Source organism: Palaemon carinicauda, chromosome 3, assembly GCF_036898095.1.
Source record: "Palaemon carinicauda isolate YSFRI2023 chromosome 3, ASM3689809v2, whole genome shotgun sequence".
NCBI lineage: Eukaryota > Metazoa > Arthropoda > Malacostraca > Decapoda > Palaemonidae > Palaemon > Palaemon carinicauda.
This window is the reverse complement of record NC_090727.1, coordinates 44,979,174-44,998,115: the sequence shown is the minus strand read 5'-3', so window position 1 is coordinate 44,998,115 and position 18,942 is coordinate 44,979,174. Positions and strand designations below refer to the sequence as shown.

General features: G+C 35.7%; 1 long non-coding RNA gene across 2 annotated transcripts; it reads right to left on the bottom strand.

The window, feature by feature from the left end:
- Positions 1-2,466: 2,466 nt before the first annotated feature.
- LOC137637235 (uncharacterized) lies at positions 2,467-15,129 on the bottom strand. 2 transcript variants are annotated; one of them, XR_011043492.1, is made up of 2 exons: positions 15,058-15,129; positions 2,467-3,014 (listed from the first exon to the last, which is right to left on the bottom strand). It is a non-coding gene; the product is annotated as an uncharacterized lncRNA (long non-coding RNA). The 2 variants fall into 2 exon arrangements; XR_011043490.1 differs by lacking the exon at positions 15,058-15,129 and adding an exon at positions 12,838-13,135.
- Positions 15,130-18,942: the final 3,813 nt, after the last annotated feature.

Below are 18,942 nucleotides of genomic sequence, written 5' to 3'. Positions count from 1 at the left end.
TATTTTAAGCCCCCAAAAGTAGGATATTTTAGGCCCCAAAAGAAGGATATTTTAAGCCCCCAAAAGTAGGATATTTTAAGCCCCCAAAAGTAGGATATTTTAAGCCCCCAAAAGTAGGATAATTTAGGCCCCAAAAGTAGGATAATTTAGGCCCCAAAAGTAGGATAATTTATGCCCCAAAAGTAAGATATTCAAGATATTTTAAGCCCCAAAAGTTGGATATTTAAGCCCCTAAAAGTAGGATATTTTAAGCCCCCAAAAGTAGGATATTTTAAGCCCCCAAAAGTAGGATATTTTAAGCTCCCAAAAGTAGGATAATTTATGCCCCAAAAGTAAGGTATTCAAGATATTTTAAGCCCTAAAAGTTGGATATTTAAGCCTCTAAAAGTAGGATATTTTAGGCCCCAAAAGAAGGATATTTTAAGCATCCAAAAGCAAGATATTCCAAGCTCCAAAATTATTAGGATGACTTAAGCAACAAAATCTATGATATTCTATATATTTTTATATTTTGGTGAAGAAAGTGGAATATTACAGGATCCCCAAAAAATCTAGGATATCTTAAGAACTAATAAAATGTGCTAGAGTTCCCATGTCAAGTTTTCAACAGTAAATTCTCAAAAATATGAGTAGAAAATCTTCTGCTAAAAAAATTAAACTAAGTTGAATTAGCATCTACAGCGCACCACACATGGCGTACTGATATCACTACTCACTTACGATAACAATTCAAATTAACTGATGTGTAGCTTCACACATACACTAACCTGAACACTTTTGCAAAAAAAAAAAAAAAAAAAAAAAAAAAAAAAAAAAAAAAAAAAAAAAAAATGTTAATCTGAAAGTTAGCTGACTTATTTCACACCTAAACAGAGGTATAGAACTAAACTCTAAACTTAGGCTATTTGAGTTTAAAACCATTTATTTTAATAATAATAAAAAAAAGAAACATGAATTTAATCTAAGCTTTCTAACTAACGGGGTTTACAAAAAAGAAAAATCATTCAGAAAAAAAACGATGTATGAATGTTTGTTCGTATACAGTTTGAGTGAATCCTATCACTTAAATTTTAATCTAAAGACTCCATATCCTGAAAAATATTCTCATATAATGTGAAAACCAATATCCAGAAATACCAAATGCTCAATATCAGATATCTAACATTCCATATCTGTACTCGTGTAACTTCACCCGAGTACTAAATGGCAAAAAATCTAACCTAGTTTCTTAAAAGCAAACAATTTTTAGAATAATTTTAACATCCAAACGGAGTTTACAGTATCAGATAATTGAAGATGTCATAATTAACTCGGCTCATGGAGAAGTCAGGAGGCAATTTCTCAACTTGGGGAACAACAGCGTCTGCGCGTCATTCGGACTTAGGAGACATATGAATACCAATTATACCATATCAAGTACACTGGAACACAAATGTAGAAAGAATTAAAAAGGAAATTTCAACAGATTTTTTTGCGTTTGCCTATTATTATTATTATTATTATTATTATTATTATTATTATTATTATTATTATTATTATTATTATTATTATTATTATTATTATTATTACTAGTCAAGCTACAACCCTAGTTGGAAAAGCAAGATGCTATAAGCCCAAGGGCTCCAGTAGGGAAAAATATCCCAGAGAGGAAAAGAAATAAGGAAATAAATAAATGACGAAAAAAAATTAATAATAAATCATTCTAAAAAAAGTAATGTCAAAAGAGATATGTCATATATAAACTACTAACAACGTCAAAAACAAATATGTCATATATTAACTATTAAAAGACTTATTGTACTTAACTAATTTCTCCTAAAATTATTTTGCCAAAAAAAAGTAAACTTCGGTTTTGTTGTCCAAAAAAAGTATGAGACTATTATTTAATGTCCAAATGGAAATCTCGAATTAAACTATAATTGCAATTAGATCTTTCCTTTTACCAAAAAAAAAAAATGCATCGATTTAATGAAATCTTGGCAACTACGGGAATTAATCAAAAGACTCGAATTAAAACAAATTCATGATAGTTTGATCAACGCAGCTTAAGTGAATCCTATGAGGCCTATCACTTCAGTTTCAAATTAAGAACAAAAACTCTCACTGAAAGAAAAACAAATTTATACAAACACAAAGATCTTAGATATCTGTTATTTACGCAACATAATCTAATATTGTTCTGTACGTGATTGAGGAACTTCATACCAGCACTAAATGCCCCAAATCTAACCTGTCTTCTAAAAAGCATAGAACATTAAAAAAATTTCACTATTCAAGCAAAGTTTACAGCATCAGTTCATCTTTGATGACGTCATACTTAACTTGGCTCATCATCATCATCATCATCATTTCAGCCTTCAAAAGTCCTTTGCTGGATGTAGACCTTCCCCAGGTTCCTCCACAGACTTCTATCCCAAGCTATTCTGTGCCACTGTTGCTTATGTTGGTCTAAGTCATCTCGCCAGCGGGTTTTTTTTTTTTTTTTTTTTTTTTTTTTTTTTTTTTTTTTTTTTTTGTCTTCCTCGGTTTCTTGTGTATCCTCGGGGTGTCCAGAAGGTTGTTCGTGATGTCCATCGGTTGTCTGTCATCCTGGCAATGTGCCCTGCCCAGTTCCATTTGAGCTTGCTAATGGTTTCAAGGATATCCATTACTTTAGTTTTTTGACGTATCCATTTAGCTGTTTTTCTATCCTTCCATGTTAGATTTAGCATAATTCTCTCATGTGCCCTCTGCATTGTACGTAATTTAAGGGAAAGCTTTTTTGTTAGATTCCAAGTTTCGGCCCCATAGGTGACAGTGGGGAGGATAGCCCACGCACGCAAATATTCTCATGCGCACGCTCTTCCTTCTACGGACACACGCCCCGTGAAACTGCGACCTCTGTCAGAGGCGCTGCAGGCATTCCCCCACTGATCATACAGAAGACAAAAGATTCAAGATCTTGCAATTTCTCAACTTGTTGCATGACAGCCTTTGTGTCCTCTTCCAGTCCTCAGTGTCACTGGAGTACAAATCTGGAAAGAATTGAAAATGACATTTTAGCAACATTTTTACTTTTGCCTACTTTTGTTCTTGGCTAAAATTTCCCCAAAATAGTTAAAGACTCTTTCCAAACTCAAGACACTTATTACTAGTTGACTATCAATGTCAACAGCTGAGTTTAATAAAATGCATAAAAAAATAGTTACAAGATATCCACGATAGCCCGAACAAATACAAGCGGTTAATTTGTTGAACAAGCCATAATTCATTGGTTGTATGAATCAAATTGTCAAAAAACACCACACAAACTATTGGCCACAAATGTGGGGTTACTAGTACACAGGAACATACCGGCTGAAGAGGTTTTGCCTTACTTTACTAGTTAAAATTTCAGTAAAATTTCACAAATCACAAAGATTGTTGCACTACAGTATAATAGTTATAGTCATAGTTATAGATTGTGACTGCAGAATTGGGTTTATACTTCATAACATGTATCCCTGGAGTGAACGAATTGAAGGAACAAAAACAAGAAGTCAAGTACTCTCTGGAAAAAAAAACTACGATTGACTACAACAGCTTTTTGGTGGGATATGTGTTTCATACTTCTAAGCAAATATAGTAACGTTGGGCGGTCTTGGGATTACTAATGAAATCGATATATCATGCTATATAAAGCCAATGCGTGGCTGCAAGAATTGTTAAACTTATACCTACAGTAATTCATGCGACATTTTGAGAAGTTATGTGAAAATATCGTTGCACAATATCCATATTCACATTTTGGGTATTATCGTACGTTTCAATAAATTACTTTTATTTTATGATTGTTTTATTGATATAAACTAACACTTGAAGATCCTCGCTCAGGGTGACAGATCTTTGGATGAGAAAATTTGGGGTGAGGGACCTTCAGGGATCTCAAAATCAAATAAACTTTATTTACCTTTAGTCGTAAGTTCGGCTAATAAGGACAACGCCGGTCGAATCTGCCTCTTTCCAAAACCAAACCGAAATAACTTTGACCAACCGCTAAACGATTGTCCGACTTCCCTGGCATTACTTTTAGGGGTTTACTTCTCGCCCTCCATCAGACACTAAGAGCCTGTTCAAGCGGGCTTTAAAGTGTGAAAATAATTTCTTTCCAGTTTATATTATAACTACAATGGACAAGTCCACTTGTCATTTTCTGTTTTGTTATAATGACGTCATAATTACGTCACTCCAGAAGTAAGGCAAACTGAGACTATGATAAGTCCTTTGTTATTTCCGGAATTGACTATTGAAACTCGCTCTGTTACGATCTCAAATGACAACTTAAGATATTACAAAACATAATAGACATAGCTGCATGACTGATAAAATGGTGTCCCACCTCGAGAAAAGATCGCTCCTATACTTGTTGAATAACATTGGCTGCCTATTAAAGCTGGAATAGAGTCTGTGCAATGACCCATTAGGTTACCAGTGTGTTTCAGTGCTCTGTATCGAATCTGGCTTTAAACGGAATCATTGTGTATCTCGTTGTTTGTACTATGAAAAATCTCTTTGTGGGTGTTTGCTAGTGTTGACATTAGTGAAATATAGTGCTAAAAATCAGTGGTTTCCTTGTATGTGAGGTCTGTAGTGAAAGGCCTGACCCAGCATTTTTGCGTTGGGGTGGGGCTACTTGAAAAGTTCATTGAAATAATGATTCAATATGTCTTTCCTTAGAAAACGAAAAGGAAGACGTAATCCCGTGAATGATCTCGGTCTATTTATGAATGAAATTGACGAGGTACTCACAGGAAGGGAGGAAAGTATAATGGCAGCAGCTTATGAAGAATGTGATGACGGAGGCAATCATGGCATGTGTGGGCACTGTGAGTCCTATGTCGATGATGGGATGCAATGCGACCAATGCCGAAGATGGTACCATGATGAAAAAGCTTGCTCTAATTTAAAGGATGGTTCAAGTACTCTTTTAAAAAGCAGGAACATCATTTATAAATGTCCAAAATGTGTTGAGTCTGCATGTGTTGATGACATAACGAGACTAAGCATCATCATAGAGGAGATGAAGGTAAATGTACAACAACAGATGTCTGGTTTTATGGATATGATAACTGCTCAATACATGGATATGCGTCAAGAAATTGTCGAGCTGAAAGAGAAACTTATGGAATATGAAAAAGAGAATGTGACCAAGACTACATATGCAAGTAAGTTGAAATCAAGAAACACTTTGGTTATAAAATCTACGGAGGAAAATAAGAAGGCTTCAGATATCAAGAAAACTATCATGAAGAAGATAACCACGAATGTCGAACAGGTCAAAACCTCTAAACAAGGCCACTTGGTAGTTAATTTTGCGGATAAAACTGGGTTAGAAAAGGCTAAAAATGACTTAGAAGAGGTCAAGAATGACATTAAGGTAGAAGTAGATAAAAAGGATCTACTTAAACCGAAGATCAAGATCTGCAATATTGATGAAAATGAAGATGATATAATTGCCAGTATAATGGAGAAGAATGAATGGTTGAATGATATATGTGAAAATGAAGAAGACTTTAAATTGATCAGGAAGTTTAAATCAAGACAAAGCGGTAAATTACACGTCATTATAAAGTGTAGTCCAACTATCAGGAAAGTCTTCCGTAAAAGAGATGATAGAGTATATACCACGCTTGGAGGATGCTGTAAAATCTATGATTCCTACAATGTATTTCAGTGTTATAAATGCCAAGAATTTGGTCATTCTGCTGAAAATTGTAGCAAGACTCAGGTATGTGCCAAGTGTAACCAGGATCATCGAACCACGGATTGTAATGTAAATACGTTAAAGTGTCATAACTGCACAATGAGGAATTACAATGATACGAATCATAGGACATATGATGATAACTGTAAGGTATACAAGGAGGAGCTTACCAGGATAAAAAATAGAACCGATCATGGAGTCTAGCCCATTGGTTAAGTGTGGTCTGATAAATATTCAATCGGTGGGGAATAAAACCTTAGAGATTAGAAATCTTATTAACGAGATGGAATTAGATTTATGCTTATTAACGGAAACTTGGTTGCAGGGAAATATTAGTGATAACTCAAAGATTCAGGAGATGACGCCGTGTACTCATGATTTCTATCACGTACCAAGAAAGGACAAAACTGGAGGAGGAGTGGGTGTCTTTGTGTCGAAAACTTTCTCTAGGGTTTCTATCATGAATGAAATGGTATTTGAAACGTTTGAATATATCTGTTTAAAACTGACAAGAAACAATAAGGTATTGAATATATCATCATTATATAGACCACCAGCGAGTAATATGACTAAATTCATTGAAGAATTTAGTATTCTTGTGGGTGTGGTGGACGATATTAAAAATACATTAATTGGTGGAGACTTCAACTGTTGGGTAGATGATGAAAATGATAATAAGGCTAAAGAACTCAAGGAAGTATTTGAGATGTTTAATTTAATAAACAGTGTTTTGGTATCAACGTCAGTAGGTGGTCATACACTCGACTTGGTCATATGTGGAAAAGACTCAGACCTAATAAAAAACCTTGAAGTGGAACCAGACTTTGAGATCTCAAAAACACATAAACTCATCACCTTTAATGTTAATATAAATTGCACCAGAGTATTGAAAAAATGGATCACATATAGGGAACGGGAAAATTTTGATGCTGAGAATTTTATTGAAGCTAGTGTAGCGCAAATGTCTTGTGTGAACACACAATGTGAACATATGGTAGACATAGAATGTGTTGGGTGCTATACCAAGAAATACAACGACAATTTTGGAAAAATGTACGATACCATGTGTCCCATAAAGAACAAACAAATAGTGGTACGCGAAAATGTTAGATGGTATAATAGTGAACTATTAAAGGCAAAAAGACACAGACGTAAGATGGAAGGTAGATGGAAAAGAGCCAAATCCTTACAAGCCAGAAATCTATATAATAAGGCCAGAAATGACTATAACATCCTGTTAGAAAAAACAAAAAGAAAATTCTACAACGGCGAATGTAAAAAAACTAATAACATGAAGGACTTTCATAAAAACCTTGATGATTTGATGGGATTAAAGAAAAAATATGTCTTGCCTGATAATGTTTGTGCAGAGAGTTTTGCTATATTCTTTAGTGAAAAAATTGATAAAATCTATAGAGGCTTCCCCCAAAATCACTTGGAGGGACAGTCAGCTATGCCAGTGAAAGAGGGAAAGAAGTTAATAAAATTTAGGGAGATAAATATGTGCGACTTGTTAAAGGTTATGAGAGAGATGAAGAATACATATTGTAGAAACGACCCTTTCCCAAACAGTTCAATAAGTGAAGCTCCAAACAAGCAAGTTGTATATAATATTTACCTGAACATAATTAACCTAAGTATATCGAAATCCTGTTTTCCTAGCTGTGAAAAAAACTGCGTTGATCAAACCAATTTACAAAGGGAAAGGTGATGTAAACGAGCTAAATTCATATAGGCCCATTTCAAATTTATCCTACATGTCAAAGCTTATTGAAAAAGTCATAAGTGAGCAATTGTGGGCGCATATTGACGAGTTACAGGTATTCCCGGAAAATCAATCGGCCTACAGAGCTAATCATTCTACAGAAACTACTTTGTGCTCAATAATGAATGATATGATAGGTCTTCTTGATGGGGGAAAGTGTGGAATTTTAATTATGTTAGATCTTAGTGCTGCTTTTGACACTGTTGTGCACGAGTACTTACTTGACGACTTGAAGTCTATTGGAGTGACTCAGGAAGCACTGAAATTTTTGCGAAGTTACTTAGTGAACAGGAAGACTATTGTAGAAGTTTCTGGAAACCGATCCAATGAGAGAATTCTTATGAAGGGTGTACCACAGGGTAGTGTCCTGGGCCCTATCTTGTTTAACATATATACTATCGAGCTATCACACATCTTGAAAAAACACAAAGTGGGTTTTAAACTATATGCAGATGATACTCAGTTTTACCTCTCAATTTCAACAACACAAGATACAAAGAAGAAAATTGATGAGATAATGACTGAAATAAAAACATGGATGCAGAGGAAAAAGCTCAAATTAAATGATGATAAAACAGAATGTATGTTCTTTGGCACAAGGGTGGCTTTGAAGAATTACCAGTTAATTCAAAGTATAAAAATTGGTGATGCTGATGTTGGGATTGTGCCTGTTGTGAAAAATTTGGGTGTACTGATAGACTGTAATTTGTCAATGAAGGACCAAATTGTGAACACAGTGAAAGTGTGTAACTATCACCTGAGAAACATAGCATTTATTAGAAAATATTTAACAGAGGGCAGTACAAAAATTTTAGTGGTGAGTCATGTAATATCAAGGCTTGATTATTGCAATTCTCTGTACTACAAATTGCCCAATACACTACTAAGGAAGCTTCAAAATGTGCAAAACCGGGCGGCTAGACTGATAAAAGGCATTAAATTTCGGGAGAGAATAACTCCTGCACTGATCGATCTACATTGGTTACCAGTTAAGGCTAGGATTGAATTTAAAATTTGCTTGTTGACTCACAAAGCACTTACAGGTGATAAGCCAAAATATCTTTGTGATTGCTTGATCCCCTACCCTGAAGCTACCAGCGCCACTGTAAGAGTTAGACATGCAGATGACCCCCATAGACTATTCGAAATTAGTGTGAATCATGCAATAGGAGGAAGAACGTTCAGTTATGCTGCACCGAGACTCTTTAACGACCTTCCACTCGATGTCAAGAATAGCACAAATGTGGCTGCCTTCAAGAAAAACCTGAAGACTTATCTTTTTAGAAAGTGTTATAATAGTGACCTGAAAACTATTAAGCCTGAATACAAATGCTAGCGAAATAACTGATAACGATACAGAGCAAAATATTAACTGGAAAGGAATTATTTTTTCATACACCAAGGCCCGCCTGAACAGACCTTTAGTGTTTGATGGAGGGCGAGAAATAAACCTCTAAAAGTAAAAGTAAGTACCAGAACCGGACGTCCAAAATATCTAAGATAATTGCCACATATTGTGCAGCCAACTAATTGTGCTGACACGAGAATAGTTACAGATAGTTTCGAGTTAATGGAACCAACATACATGTCAATTTCGTTTGGTCGTTGCAACCTCACCATCTTTGTGAGCTAAGGATAGGGATTTTGGGGGAGCCTATAGGTCTATCTGGTGAGTCATCAACACCCATTGCCTGGCCCTCCTTGGTCCTAGCTTAGGTGGAGAGGGGACTTGGGCGCTGATCATATGTACATATGGTTAGCCTCTAGGGAATTGTCCTGCTCATTAGGGCAATGCCACTGTCTCTAGCCTCTGCCATTCATAATCGGAATTTAAACCTTTAAACTTTTACTGTAGATTCTACAGCTTTCAAATGAGCGGTCCCATGACGATACAATAAGCTCCCACTATACATTCGAAAGACTGAAGATATAAAGGCTTTCAAAAAGAAACTGAAGACTTTTTCGTTTCCGGAGTGTTTCAAGAATATGTGGGTTTGACAAACACGGAATACGATGTATGATACGATAAATACCTAATAATGTATATGACAAACAGATCCTGTAGGTCCGGCAGGGCTCGAAGTGTTCCTCTGTGTGATAGGACCATGAAAACAGCTCTTAAAGTAAAGTAAGTGACCTAATGTATCAATATGGTTAAGCAAACTATGTATATTTCCTTCGAGCTAATACACTTAGTAAATAAATAAATAAAAAGGTCGTAGCACAATTCAATAAACGTGGGGCCTATTAAGAACACAAGCTATATTTGGGGTAACAATATCATTTTTTTTTCGACTGTTAATTTACATAATGTACATGAATTTGATTCATAATTTATATCTTCCAAAAAATTTCCTTTTCACAAATACAGACCACGCCTCAGAAGCCACCCACCCACCCCCTTTGACGTTACCGTGGTTCATACCTGGTTACAAATATGTTATGTTGAAACTTATTATGATAATCAATAATCAACAAATAATTAAGCACGCAATATGCATTCAAACTTGATAGGAGTTGGTACATACATACATACATACATACATACATACATACTTACATAAAAACTTTTTTTCTCAATAAGTTACATGAATAAATTCGACAAAATTTCACTCTCAATTCCCTTTATGAGATGGTACACAATTAAACTTACCACGATACGAAAAAACAAGTCTCCACCGAACATGAAAATGAACATACGTGCCAAAAAACAAAGCACAAATAGTTTAAATCAGAACCCACCTAGATGTGGATCCTGGTCTGAATCATGGACACAAATTCGTAGTTCATCATTAACCTAGATTTTGTGTACTGAAGAAACTAATTTATTACTTATAACCAGTTTTGCTTCACAAAATGTCGAAGGTAATTTACACATGAAAGTATTTATCGTCCTTTTTGGACATGAAAAAAAAGAAAAAAAAAAGTACGCGGTAAGTTAACAATTATCTTTATAATTAGGTAACACCGAAGACGTGTTTCTCTGTCTTCCCACCTTGCGCAAAACTGCAAGTAACGACCTTTGCTTGGCAGACCGAAAACATTGACGAGGAACCAATAGTACTTATAAAGAGAGTTTTGCCATAACTAATGAGGTGATTACATTTGTTTGTTGGCTGGATTATGAAAAATCAACTAATATGATTATTTCAATCAAAAGAGTTAGACATGCTGATGACCCACATAGACTATTCGAAATTAGTGTGAATCATGCAATAGGAGGAAGAACGTTCAGCTATGCTGCACCGAGACTCTTTAACGACCTTCCACTTGATATCAAGAATAGCAATAATGTGGCAGCTTTCAAGAAAAACCTGAAGACTTATCTTTTTAGAAAGTGTTATAACAGTGACCTGAAAACTATTAAGCCTGAATACAAATACTAGCGAAATAACTGATAAGGTACAGAGCAAAATATTAACTGGAAAGAAATTTTTTTTCACACACCAAGGCCCGCCTGAACAGACCTTTAGTGTTTGATGGAGGGCGAGAAATAAACCCGTAAAAGAAGAAAAGATAAAAGAAGAAATGAATTTGATCAGTGATGATGTTTTAGGGAAAAAAATCGTTTATTCGAATAGGTTTAGAGACTGAATAAGCTTCCGGTGACTTAGCAAATATTTTCTTTGAGAGAGAGAGAGAGAGAGAGAGAGAGAGAGAGAGAGAGAGAGAGAGAGTATGTGTGGCAACAAGGCTTCACAATAATTCCTTTATGCAATTAAGTAAATGTTAACTGCCCCCCTCTCTCTCTCTCTCTCTCTCTCTCTCCCCCCTCTCTCTCTCCCCCCTCTCTCTTAGGATCAACAGCTTTGGACAAATTGGATCTTAACTAACAAAAAAATCAACCAGTATAGCTGAAAACTGTTATAAACTAAATGGGATATTTTGGAACATTTGAAATCAAGGAAATAAGCCACCAGTAGGACTGAAGGATATCGACTGCAAGATGGATTTAAATCCACATGGCTGGAAGGATTAATAGTAGAATACCTAAAGGGGGTCACCATATCAAATTCTTAGAAAAGGGTAATTTTGAGATAAGTAGTCATGATGAGGTCACCTGTGTGTGTTGAAAGGTAATAGAATACACGAGCGAGAGCTTCAAGGATTTACAAGGATTTCGGATGTCTCAAAAGATTTTTTAGTGGATCCGTGGAGACCATTTGCTCTTTGGTAGAGTGTTTTAGTTTAAGCATTTAGAAAGTTGTTATGATCTTGTCTAACTTATTCTTGAACTGGTTTACCGTGTTACTGTTTACTACATCCGGTGGAAGTCTATTCCAAGTATTTGCTATTTTCTGAGAGAGAGAGATTCCAAGCCTATCACTGCTTCACACTGAAGGGCCACGTTCACAAGCAAAGCAACTGCAAAACAGCCAACATGAAAGCGCTAAAACAGTCACGTTTATTAGAGCCCTTTTAGACAAGGCATGGCTAATCATAATTTCACAAAGATGCTAATAATTAATAATATGGTCCACACCAGGCTCATAGAACTCTGGTTCTCATCAAAACCTTATGTTACGTAACCTGCATACAACGTTAAGACAATTTAACTCACCTGACCGAGGATACAGCTAATTTTATTGCCCTGATGTATTTGAGGACAATTTGCCCTTAAGCTATGAAAAGGCAAAAATCAATAGAGAGTTTATAGTCAAGCCTTCGATTCAAGTTGTTTCGTCCACGAAGTATCAAAGACAGTATTGACGCTTTATTCAATCTTGTGCATCACTAATAACCAGCTTTATTCCATCAAAATGATATTGCCTTCGGAAATTTCTACATGAAACTATTCATCATTTATTAATTCAAAACTTAATTCATTCAAAACAAAAATAACTTACCTTTACATTAAACTAAATAAGACTAACTATTTTCAGATTACAAACTGATCTAAAAAAAATAGCAGACAATGAGTAGTCCTGTCTTCTTAACGAAGAGCAAATAGGCCTGCGTTGAACACCACTTTTGCCTGACTGGTCGAAAAACAGACTAGGGACACCCCGCCCCAGTTACAGTAAGAGTTTAGTTACTAACTAATGCTTTGATTACGCCTGCCCACTAGTGAATGGTAGAAAAATATTGATGACTGTTCAATACACAAGGCATATCAATAAATGCTTTCCCAAGAATATTTTCTTAAATATCAGAATTACACAAGAAATTCGTCCTTACTTATTAATATTCTGCCAGAACCAACATGAAAACTAATAGTAAATATGTCATTGCAAATAAGGCGAGGATAAATGCTAAACCTCAATAGTACCTCAGCTTGAAAACGAAAGCATTTGACAAACACTAAATGTGTGATATGTAAAATACCTTAGAATGTACACGATAAACTGACCTTGTAGTCTCTGCAGGGAGTAGGTGTCCTGTGTGTATGACAGGGCCATAAAAAAACAGCCCTTTAAGCAATGTTCCTTAATAGAACCAAATGTATGAGAAACTAATTTATTTTTTTTTTTCATCAAAATGTCGCCAGTAATTTCCCCCTGAAGGTAATCATCACTTAGTAACAAAATTAATTCATGCAAAATAAATACAACCGTTTGTCATAATACTAAATGAAGACTGTTGGTATTAATGACTGAATAAGGCTTCCCATTTTCAGATTATAAACGGACTTGTTTGAAAGTTCACTGACAACGAGTAGGTCCACCCTTTTAGACGAAGAACAAATATGCAGAAAACCAGTTCTGTCTGGTTGGTCGAAAAAATAGGCCAGGACAAACCTCCCCCCTACACACACACTTATGGTAAGAGTTTAGTCAATACTAATGAGATAATTAGGTCATTATACAGACATTAATGGAATATGAGAAAAAAAAACGAGATTTGCATACAAAAATCGTTTTTATAAAGGGTTTCCCAAGAATATTTTTCTAAAAATCTAAATAAAAAGCAATGTTTCTACTTGCGCTTTTTTCACGGTAATTTCCTACTTTGATTTAAACTGAATTTCAATGCATTGCTGGTATAGAGTCCCTTAAAGATGAAAATTAAGCCTCTTATTCAACCAACTACCTACTTCTCTGTAAGTGCATGTGCTGAGCTGACTTAAATCTGAACTTACAAATAAAATATCTTGGGATACACTTCCGAATATTTAATATCTTAATGGATTTGATGCTTACGGCTTTCCTGTATTTAGTAGAGAGAGAGAGAGAGAGAGAGAGAGAGAGAGAGAGAGAGAGAGAGAGCAAAACCGAAGGATGTCTTCAAATTTACCTCTACGCGAAGATAGCTTTGTCGAAAGACTGCACAAAATGTTCTTGTAATTTTACCGACTATGGAACTCCCAGTTGCTGACATAGGATATCAATGTTATTCTCACTCTCAACTAAGAATATATTTCATGTTGTTATTAACAATGTTGCAGGGACACTGAAATTAAACAGTTCTGACGTAAGCAATATTTATGTGGGAGACCTACTCATGAAACTTCAAAGTTTACTAACAAAATATTTGTTAAATAATGGAAATAAAACAGTAAATTGGGGCATGCTTATATTATTACAAAGCAGATGAGAGAGAGAGAGAGAGAGAGAGAGAGAGAGAGAGAGAGAGAGAGAGAGAGAGAGAGAGAGAGAGAGAGAGAGAGAGAGAGAGAGAGCTTAATTGGTGGGTGTGGTCGATACTTTGAGTTATCAAACTAACGTAAAGTGAGACAATGGTTGTTTCTTAAAAGCAAAATGATTGTATATATTTGTGTCAAGGATTGTATGCATTTGTATTCAAAAGAATGATATATGTATATTTATAACGAAGAATTAATTTTGTGTATCAATAAAATAATGATTCTGTGAGAATGTTGAGTTGCTCAATGAATTATATTTTTGATCAACTAACGAACAACTTTCCATCACACATCGCCTAAAACCCTCGTTTCTCAATTACACTTTTGTAATGCAAATAATTGCAAAAATCACAGTTTTCACTATAGTTTACACCATCATATCCACCTCTTTTAAAATGTGAAAAATAATCTCTTATCAAATTTCTTATCAGATTAAATCAAAGTATGTGATTAAAAAGTTCTGTCGTTTTTTTATAAAACATTGCGTAAATATTAAAATGATACGACCCTCTATTTTAACCACGGGAACAAAAATTCTAAAAAAATTATCGACATTTGATTTGGATTATAAAATCTAGGCCTAAGGCTACAGGCATTAGTATGATCTAAATTCATTCTTATAGTAACAACTCCAATTATAAGTGATTACAGATTCCTCAACTGGAATTCAAACCACGCAGCGACTACAGTTATACACCATCGCATCAATTGAAAAGTTAAAGCCACATCTGGAAACAATCTCATTCAATAACCACTCACTGATTAATGGAATGACCAACACACGCTAAAAAGGCCATTTTTGAGAAATGTATTTCTTTTTATAAAGTTTCTTCACCAATAAAAGACCCTTAAAGAAATTCGATGGTTTAACACATGGAAACCTACAGCACCTATAAGATATTCGAATCTCCAGTATTTTGAGTCATTAAAGATATCGCCAGAACATAATAGAATCAATAAAACCTTGTAAAATGTGTCCCTCCTTACCTAATGAAGCCTTCACTGTTTGCAGGATCAAAAGTTAAAAGACGAGAGTCACGACACTTGGTTCCTTCTTCCTCTCTCTTTCTCTGAGAAATGAATCTTCTTCTACTGTCTGCACTGTCAGGAACATCCCTAGACAGTCCCAAAAAGTTCCCCTGACCAGAAGTAATTTCTCTAGGCATTTTTCAACACAATTAAATTTACAGCCTACTAGATACTGTACTATGTACTCCTGTATCTTCTGTAATTATAATCTATTCTGTTTTTATTTCTAATTGTTCCAATTGTGAAGCAACATACATTATATTTTGTTTTATTAGTGATTAATTTATGCTCTGATTTCAGTTTGTGCTCTGAAAGATATATCAATAAAGTTCTAATTGCAATGAATGGTATACCATAGGAAAACAATAAAACATAATTAAGTCATTCACTTTCATTATGTCTCATTGAAGACTGGATGATTATTCATGAGCATTTAGATAATGTTTTACATTTACCAGACGTACGGGAACTACCACTCTCAATGCCCCCCAAAACCTTTTAAAAATTCTCAAATTTGGGGACAATTTCCCAAAAGTTGTCCCCCTAGTTAAGGAAGTGTTTCAACCAATCAGGGACCTCCACCATTGTCTGCATTCTATAGCCTTTTCATCAGCTAAAATTATAGTAATTTGCTTAAGATATATTCAAATATTTTTCCAATAGATTAACTGAATTATAATAGGAGTTCAGAAGATATTCGTATGAATTTAATTTGATGTTTAAGTGATATACAGTATACGAGTGAAATTTATAAGTAAGTTACCCACAGATCAGTGGTTTTTAAAAAAGAAAACGATACAAGTTTTAATTAAAGAAAACTTAATTTAAGGATAACTATAATATATTCAACGACCACGAATATTATTTTTATGTATATATAACGTCATCTTGACAAATGTCATACGTTAATGCCTTTAAGAATATTATCTTCCATAACTTATATAGTTGTGGATATAGAATGAGTAAGATTTACTTGAGAATAATAAAGATATCACCATACATTGAAAGTGGATAGTATTTTAAGATCTAGGATTTATAGTTTGGCTATAGACTTCATATAAACCGGTATTAGCCTATGTTTGTTTAACTATGTTTACAGATATTACCTTTTAAATGAAGGGAGATGTTATGTAATCACCCTTCTGATTGAGGGTATACTCACAGTACGTTGCTGGTTGACCTGTCCTGGGAACGCTCCCGCTGTGACACCTTGATCCACACTAAAGAATAGTTACAGACGGCTTCAAACTGCTGGAACCTAGATATATGTCTATTTTAGGCTCTAGAGCCTTTGAATATGCGGCCCAGAGACTATATAATAAGCTCCAACGAAACATTCAAATGATTGAAGACATTAAGGCTTTCAAGAGGAAACTGGAAACTTTCTTATTTCAACAGTCAAACAACAGTGACCATTTAACAGTAAATGAACAATACACGATCTGAAACGATAAATACTCTAAACGAATAAGGTAAAATGACAGCGGATGTCCTGTAGAGAGTAGGGTTCTCCTGCTGTATGGGACCGGAAAAGCAGCCATCAAAGTCAGACGTCAGAAAGAAAGACCACCTGCTCTCCACCCTCCGGCCTCACCTCTCCACCACCCCCCGCCCCCCTTCATACGACCGACACTTCAAACCATCGAACAAACAGCCCACAAGAATTCCCCTTTCTCTTTTCTTTTCTTCCAGTAAAACATAAAATGTCATATTAAAAACGTCACTCAAAACCAGCAATATCTCAAACCAAATCCTTTAGCTACAATTCCATAAAATTTCAAGACTTTCTTGTCCACACAAGACATCTAAAATAAAGATCCATCAATCGTAAAATATGTGAGTGAACACACCAACAAGACAACACTTAACCGAGCAACAACATTTAGATCTCAATATTCCCAAAGCGATCTGTACGAAATACAGTAAGCAACTGATCACCTGATACCCCCCTTTTGTCCGGCAATTACCAAGCCAGGATGATCATGGTAACCAGTTGACTTGTTTTACGTCATTTTTTAACATCTCCTTTGTTGCCCCAAGATCAATTTTCAATCTTCTATCCACATAACCGACAACAGGAACTACGGCACTGGTGTCAATTTTTATCAACATTGATCTAAGATAAAGTGCCTCCTTTCTCAGCAGCCAAGGTCGATCTAACTACCCTCTTTTTCTTATTTGCATTCCAAGTAAGAGGACTTGATCTATTCTCATCAGTAATAAAAATAACAATACTCAAAGAACTACTAATCCTATCAGGTAAATTAGCCAATGATGCATCAGTAAAAACATACAAAGACCAAGGATTATCTATGCATGGGAACAGAATATAAGACTCTCACTCTTGTAGCCTTCTCAAAACCTTTCTAGCCTTAACTAAATCTTCCACGGTTGCATGATTTACTCTAGTCGAAAGCCCTATCAGGTCTTGATCCCAACACAATCCAATTGATGGCACCTACAATACACCAATAACTTGTCTTCTCAAGTGCTGAAAGTTCCGAACCCCTTTGCGAAAGCCTTTCTTGATCTAATTGCTCCATCTCCACACTATCTACATAACTACTTTGATCAAGAAAAAAACCCTGTTTACTTTGCACTATTCTACAACCGACATAAGAAAAATTACCTCCCTCCATCCTACCGGCAAGAAACCTTTCTCTCAATGGCTCCGTAACTTCCTCCCTAAAAACACTCGTACCTGCATACAAAAAGTCATCTATGAGAGTAACCAAAAGGCCCTCAAGTTTTCCCTTCCCAGACAATTTGTAGAATAAACTTGGCTCAATAACACACGGTTGACATCCTAATCTTTGTATCTCCTCCCTAACACTCAATTAAATTGTCTGGAAGCATCACCCAAGCCATAAAGGCACTTTTATAGTTTCCACACCAAACCCTCCACTCTTACCTCACAAGGAGGATGAATGTTTACATCCCTCTCAAGGTCCCTTCCCTGAAGAAAAGCGGATTTGATATCCGTAGTTCTTATTTCCCACCCCAAACTAGCTACCACTGTCAAAAGCAATCTGATGGCACTCTTACCCACTGTTGGGGAATCGGTCTGAAAAGTACTTTTTTCCTCAAAACCCCTCGCCACCAAACGTGCTTTTATCCCAGAATCTTTCCTAGTCAGAACCCACCTGGTTGAAATACACTTCTGACCCCAAAAAGGTACCTCCTCATAAGTGCCAAAGTCACATAGTCTTTTCAACTCCGCTTGTTTTGCTTCCTGACACTCCGACGTGCTCTGTTCGGCTTTAGTAAGAGTTGTAGCACATATTTTCCAACAATCATTCTCCTGCATTGAAAGTCTAATTTTAGGAACTGAACGATTTTCACTTTCCCTTTCTGCTCCAACTGGCACCTCTTGACTGCACCTCACTGCCTTCAACCCCATTACCAGTAGTATCGGCTTCCTTCAAATATGACTGAGCAAACGATGTCAAGTCTCACTCCACATCACCATCTAACCCCGCAGCTTTATTACTTATGTTCCCAGCACCATCAGATTTAAATTCCCCACTGAACTCCAACCCCCTGCTTAATAAGTCTATTTGGTGATACTCTAATAATTGCACTCCCATGCCTTACAAAGATCAACCTACCATCCTGACAAATCACCTTCAAAGGTCCAAGCCAACGATCATGACCCTCCCGTTTATAAAACACACAATAACCAGGCTGGAAAATCTGCTCTGCCTTCCTAACCTTACTCCTCAGAGCCCTCCTTACTCTCTCCTCGGCTTCTGTCTGTATGAAGGCCTGCCTAGATGAATGTAGAGCACTAAGATGCCTAGCAAAAACCTCACTGTTGGTCTTGCTCTCCAATGCAGGAACCTT